Below are 7,089 nucleotides of genomic sequence, written 5' to 3'. Positions count from 1 at the left end.
TTCAGCTCAGTCATAGCTCTGATTTTTGCTACTTTTATTTTCTTTCCATTGGTCTCTGTCAGCTGAGCCAGCATTCCTCCCACAGGCTCCTGAATGGAGTTAGGACCTGACACACTTTAAACCGAAGTAACTTCAGCCGGCTTAAGTTACGTCATCTTCCTTGATGTAGGACTGCTCTGTCAGGGAGCAATCCAAGCTCAAGATCCACTGGGATGAGTGGAGTTTGGAACAGGCACATTCCTGGCTGAGCTGGCTGAAGTCACTCATTCCAGCTGTGCCAAAGCTACACTGTTATAAGTTCTCTACCCTGGCTCAGCTGGGGGCCAGGGTGCAGCCAGCTCAGTCAAACCCAGCTGAGCCAAGGGAGAGGCTGGGTTAAATCCTGAAAAGGGGGCATTCCAGGGGAGTGGCAGGGGCAGGATGGGGCACAGGGAGGCTTACCTCTATTCCAAACTCTGTTCAGTTTGGTCATGTGAACTAGCAACCCAGCAGATGTTGTTATATGCCTTCAAGTCAATTACAACTTACAGAGACCCTATGAATCTTGTTTGGATATATTCATAGGGTTTTCATGGTAAGAGGTATTCAGAGGTGGTTTACCATTGCCTTCCTCTAAGCCTACGGCACCTGGTATTCCCAGGCGGTCTCCCATCCAAACACTAACCAGGCCTGACCCTGCTTAGCTTCCGAGATCAGACGAGATCGGGCATGTTCAGGGTAGTATGGCCATAGGCCATCAGACATTACCCTGATATAAAAGAGTGGTGTAAAGACAATTGTATTTAAAGGCTTGCTTTCCCTCTGTCAGGGTTGGACAGGCTCAGCTGGCAGCAACCCTGCTCTTGAATGGAATCTGGAATAGAGACAAATTACACTGGCATAATTTCCTCTTTCAACAAGCTTTTTAAGTAGAGACCTCATCCCAGTCTGTGTCTGTGTTGGAACTGCTTTTTAAAGATGATTTTAAAGCTGTTTTTTTTAAGTTTTTTTTAAAAATGTTTTGTTTTAATATGTTTTATTGTTTTTAAGATGTTTTAGTGAGCTTTTAGTATTTTTGTTTGCCACCCTGGGCTCTTTCTGGGAGGAAGAGCAGGATATAAATAAATAAATAAATAAATAAATAAAATAAAATAAAATAAAATTCCCAGGCATAAATTGCACCGTCTTCCTAAAGTTTAGTGCTCTGCCTGCCCCCAAATAACTGAAAATTTGCCTCTTTCCCTACAGAGCCTGTCAGGTGTTATGATCACGAAAGACCGGTCCTTTTGGAAGTTCTTCTGCCCTCAGACGTTCAGAGGATGGCAGCCCAGGAGAGGGCTTTCTCCATGGCAGCATCTCAGCTAGGAAATTTCCTCTCCACAGAGTTGCATCGGGTACCTTCATTACATTGCAGATCTTGGGGGGTTTAAATGTTTAAGCTTTTAATTTTTAATCTCTAATTTTTAGGATTTTGATTATGTCTATATGGAATGTACTTGTGTTTGGTTGTAAGTCGCCCAGAGTGGCAGATTAACCTCTGCCAGATGGGCGTCTAACAAATCTCATAAATAAATAAATAAATATAGCTTTTGTTGTATGCTGAAGATGTACCTCTTTATCATTTTTTAAAATGATCATTAAGTTTAATGATTTTTTTACTGTTTTATGGTTTTATGGTGTTTTATACTTTAATGTATATATTATTTTATACTGCCAAGTTATATTGTATGAATTGGCGGTGTATAAATACATTTATAAATGAATAAATAAAATATTTGGCCTTTGGCCTTTGACACCTGATATATAACTGATTGTAAATTAGCTGATTTTAATACTGTGTTTTCATATTGTTGTAACCCTACCTAGGACCCTATAGTGTAGGGGAAGTAAGAACCCTAATAATAAAACTATCATGGCACAGATAACTTTATAAAGCCACCTTGCTTTAGCATAACATCCCTGAAAGATGTTTCTAATTACTAGTATATTTTTTCATCCTTTATTTATAATAGCCAGAAGAGGTAAAATTGTCCATTGTCAGCAATCATAATAAATAATTCTGGTTGAGGAAGGCAATGGTAAGCCACCTCTGAATACCACTTACCATGAGAACTGTTGTGTAAATTTGTATAGATATTAGCTGAGATTGTCTGAGATGCTGTGTGCCAGTGTGTGTGTTTATCTAAGAAGCAGGCTTTTACCCTGCATTGAGATCACTGAGACGTAAGACTTAGTAAAATAAGAAAAGCTGCTTTATTTATAGGAATATGTAGTAGATAGGAAAGGCATACCTAGTTCTAACTAACTAACTAAGTTGGAGGCGCAACACCTAGGTTTGGGAGTTGCCCTCATGGCTCAGGAGAGAGAGAGCAGAGACAGTCAAAGAAGAGAAGAAAGGGAAGAGCGGAAGGAGGAGAGGCAGATAAGCTTCCCTAAGCATATCAGTCTAACGACAGAAGGAAGTCAGTCAGAGCATCACAGGTAAAGGTAGTCAAGCCTAGCCATCTGGAGGACCCTAACTCTATCTCCCTTCTGGAACATAAACAAAAGAACAAAACAGGAATTGTTCTTGCCCCACTTCCAACAAAAGCCCTATTCATAGGTTTGCCTTAATTCGGAATAGACTTGAAGGCAGTCCATTTCCATTTCCATTTTGCACTGATTGGCTATAACAAATATGCTATCAGTCACTTTTACAGTGATTTTCGTCTAGGGTAAGACAAAGAGCAATTAGCGTCTAGAAAGAATTGCAGGCTAGCACAATGTCTTATAAAGAATTGTGTGTCTTTATCCACAGTCATTCAGCGCTGCTGTTAGGGACTGACTGTGGGGCGTAGTTGGGTCCTCAAACCCTAGCTCTTCCTTCCTACTGACCTCTGAGAGGGGTTAGTAACTGCAGCAAGCACCACCATGCTAGTGGGGGCGGAAGGGTCTGCCAGTTTCGGTTCTTCCTGTTTTTCATTCTTCCAGTCTTAAATTTTGTTGTCCATGTTTCTGCAGCAATTTGCTTTTTTTAAAAAAAAAAATCCTCATGAAAATTCTTCAACGAGAGGGAGTTGTCCCTCGCTGTCTCAAGGAGGCTGTAGTGAGACCTCTTTTGAAGAGGTCGTCCTTGGATCCAGATAATTTGAACAACTATCGACCGGTAGCGAATGTCCCATTTCTGGGCAAGGTCTTGGAACGGGTGGTTGCCAGCCAGCTCCAGGCGCTCTTGGATGAAACCGATTATCTAGATCCGTTTCAATCTGGTTTTAGGCCCGGTTTTGGCACAGAAACAGCCTTGGTTGCCCTGTACGATGACCTTTGTCGGGAGAGGGACAGGGGGAGTGTAACTCTGTTGATTCTCCTTGATCTCTCAGCTGCTTTTGATACCATCGACCTGTTGGCGTGTGTGCGTTGTTGTGTGAAACAGCATACATTACGTTGGAGTTAAGTTGAGCAAGAAACTTCTTCAGAGCATGTTAAGAGTCTTTATTGAAAGACATTAAGGCCAGAGGCTTAAGAGTAAATACATGTAGAGATTCTTCAGTCACCCCCCTTCTGGTACATCTCTCTCCATAGATAAACACAAAACACAGCCTCTCAGCTCAGAGGCATAATTCAGAAGAACGACAACACATAGACTCTGTTAGAACTTTCCCAGTCGCTATCAGATGGCTACCATAGCAACGGCCCTGGCCGTCCGTTCCCAGACAGGGCATAGACATAACTCCCCCTTAACCACAGTTACGTCTTCACACTTGCAGGCTTCATGGAAAACTACTAGAGACAGTAATGCCTACTGGTCACCAGCCCAACACGACCATGGTATCCTTCTGGAGAGACTCACGGAGTTGGGAGTTGGGGGTACTGCTTGGCAGTGGCTCCCCTCCTACTTGGCGGATCGTCTCCAGAAGGTAGTGCTTGGGGAGCATTGCTCAATACCCTGGACTCTCCATTGTGGAGTCCCTCAGGGATCGGTTCTGTCCCCCATGCTTTTCAACATCTACATGAAGCCTCTGGGTGCGGTCATCCGGAGTTTTGGAGTGCGTTGCCATCAGTATGCTGATGACACGCAGCTCTATTACTCCTTTTCATCTTCTTCAGGTGAGGCTGTTGATGTGCTGAACCGTTGCCTGGCCGCGATAATGGACTGGATGGGAGCTAATAAACTGAAACTCAATCCAGACAAGACTGAGACGCTGTTGGTGAGTGCCTTTTCCGCACAGATGGAGGATGTTCATCCGGTTCTGGATGGGGTTACACTCCCCCTGAAGGAACAGGTTCGTAGTTTGGGGGTTCTTTTCGATCCTTCCTTGTCACTTGAGGCTCAGGTAGCCTCGGTGGTTCGGAATGCGTTCTACCATCTTCGATTGATAGCCCAACTATGCCCCTATCTGTGCGGTGACGACCTCGCCTCAGTTGTTCATGCTCTAGTGACCTCTAGACTGGATTACTGTAATGCACTCTACGTGGGGCTGCCCTTGAAGACGGTTCGGAAGCTGCAGCTAGTGCAAAACTCAGCAGCCAGACTGTTGACGAGGACCACTCGGTCTTCACATATTACACCTGTTCTGGTCCGCTTGCACTGGTTGCCAATTTGTTTCCGGGCCAGATTCAAGGTGCTGGTATTGACCTATAAAGCCTTACACGGTGTGGGCCCGCAATACCTGATGGAACGCCTCTCCCGCTATGAACCTACCCGTGCACTTCGTTCGACATCTAAGGCTCTCCTCCGAGTACCGACTCATCAAGAAGCTCGGAGGGTAATGACAAGATCCAGGGCCTTTTCGGTGGTGGCCCCTGAATTGTGGAACAGTCTCCCCGAGGAGGTACGCCTGGCGCCTACGTTGTTATCCTTTCGGCACCAGGCTAAAACCTTCCTATTCTCCCAGGCATTTTAATGCATTTTATATATTTTAATGTTTTAGTTATCTCAATACTGTTTAGTGTTATTATGTATCTGTATTTTATATCTAGTGATTTTTGTTGATTTATTGTATTATTGTATGTTGTACACTGCCCAGGGAGCCATTGGCTATGGGTGGTTTATAAATGAAATTAAATAAATAAATGGACGTTTTAGTGCAAATTTCTCCTAATAAACACATTTGTAAAGTAGGGTAGTTGTTCTACCTACATTTGCATGCCCTTCTCTAGCCACCACCCAGGCAAGCAAGAGGCACTGTCAGAGTTCATGGACACAGTCCAGCCAGGAAAAAACACTCACGGAGGGTGCAGAGCAGGACCACTGAGGGTGTGACCTATGAGGGCCAGATAGGAAGGCTTGGAGGGCCACATTTGTCCCCCAGGCCTGAGGTTCCTCACCCTCTGGTTTAAGAAGTACATCCAAAAGATAAGCAAATGTATGTCAACATCACATTAGAAATGGGTGTCAAATACCCTTCTGCAGGAGCCAGTCTTGAGCCTGTTCCCACCAACCATCTTTATAACAATCCACACAAAGAGCCAGGCAATACTCCAGAGCCTTTGCTAATCACACAAAATCAGAATGAACTGCGGACCTTTAAAGGGTAAGCGAAGAATACAAATAGATTAACTTGCTATCAGTTAAAATGCTGATTAAATGAAACGAAATTTAAACAGCAAAGTGTTCTGGATACGCAAGGAATAAAAGAGAGAAAAAAACCAAATTTGGAAGGACAATGGAGGAGGTCTGGCTGAGCTCTAATAATGACAAGATGGATATATGGTTTGTCCTGGATAAAAAATGAATATGAGTCATCATTGTGGTGTATAATCTGAAAGGCAAATGTAATTTTCTGTTATATTATCGGATGCATCCTGATTGAGAATTGGGAAGTAACAATGACATGACTTAGAGCTGGTACAAACTGCACCTCTCGGTTTCTCATTGCCATAATTCAAGAGAGTGTGTTGATAATTTCAAAACATTCAGAGATAGAAAGTTTCCAGGGTGAACAAGGGGAAGAGCACAGGAACATATGAAGCTGCCTTATAAGTCAGACCATTGGTCCATCTAGCTCACTACTGTCTACACTGACTGGCAGTGGCTCTTCAGGATTTCAGACAGGGAGCCTCTCCTAGCCCTACCTGGGGATTGAACCTGGGACCTTCTGCATGCAAGGCAGATGCTCTACCACTGAGCTAGGGCCCTTCCCAGCGGAGCAGTTATGGCCAGCCGCTGAAACATCAGGCGCCATATGCTTTTTGGTATAAGCTGCAGGGCAGGCGGGGGATGGATGGGTCCCTGGCTGCATTACCATCATGACTGCTCTTCTACAGGATAAGAGGGACACTTGTGGAATTCTACAGCACATGGAAAGTGAAGACCTGGGATGGGCAGACTTGAGACTTGCAGGATCTACTTAATTTTTTTACTAAAACGCCAGGATTCACCAACTGGAGCCAGGTGCAAATATGTGGCGTGGCTTGGGATGGAATGGGGGGGCATTCTCTTACAATTAGGAATGGGAGCATACATTCAGCCCAGGAATTTCTTTTCAGTATCAGAATGGAGCTCAAAGTCCAGCCACACAAAAAATCCACTCCTGGTTTCTCCTCAAGCTTTCTTAGCTCAGCAGGCTAATTTAGAAAGCTGGGGGCTTTGAGGCATTGATATTGGGAGACAGAACCCCATTATAATCTACTGCATATTACCCAGAGATCTACCAGTACATCCCAGTCCACCTTCTGTCCCCCCTGGTGTAGACTATTCCATGTGGGAAAAACAACACGGTGGGTGGTTTTCTAGGGACAGCTGATCCACAGTTATGGATTGTTCATTTGTGGTCACTGTTAGTGATGGAGGAGGAACCCATTTGAAATGGATTTATATATGGAATTTGGTGATTCCAACCCAGCTGAGCTTTGCCTGCATCCGACTGCCTCTTGCATTAAGTGCCCACTTATGGCTGTGCCATTGGTGTATAGTACCAACCTCCTGCTCCTCTCCCTCCTGGTAAGTGGCAGTGACTACACTGCTGGGAGGCCAGATGCACAGCGGCACCCCTCCTAACCGACTAGTCCTGGAGCTTGATGGACATGGTTGGGGGGCAGATGAAGAACAAACAGCAAAAGCTCTCAAGCCAAACAGAAATAGTCTTCCCTCATGAGCCTGGTCCCTCATCCTGAGATTTTACCTCTTCA

The 7,089-nt window shown here is 44.5% G+C and overlaps 1 non-coding gene across 1 annotated transcript; it reads right to left on the bottom strand.

Moving 5' to 3' along the window:
• Positions 1–615: 615 nt before the first annotated feature.
• LOC133389864 (5S ribosomal RNA) lies at positions 616–734 on the bottom strand. The gene has a single exon (XR_009764180.1). It is a non-coding gene; the product is annotated as a 5S ribosomal RNA (ribosomal RNA).
• Between the last annotated feature and the right edge of the window lie 6,355 nt (positions 735–7,089).

The sequence above is a fragment of the Rhineura floridana genome, chromosome 7, assembly GCF_030035675.1.
Source record: "Rhineura floridana isolate rRhiFlo1 chromosome 7, rRhiFlo1.hap2, whole genome shotgun sequence".
In the NCBI taxonomy this organism is placed as follows: Eukaryota; Metazoa; Chordata; class Lepidosauria; order Squamata; family Rhineuridae; genus Rhineura; species Rhineura floridana.
This window is presented reverse-complemented; position numbering and strand designations above follow the sequence as displayed.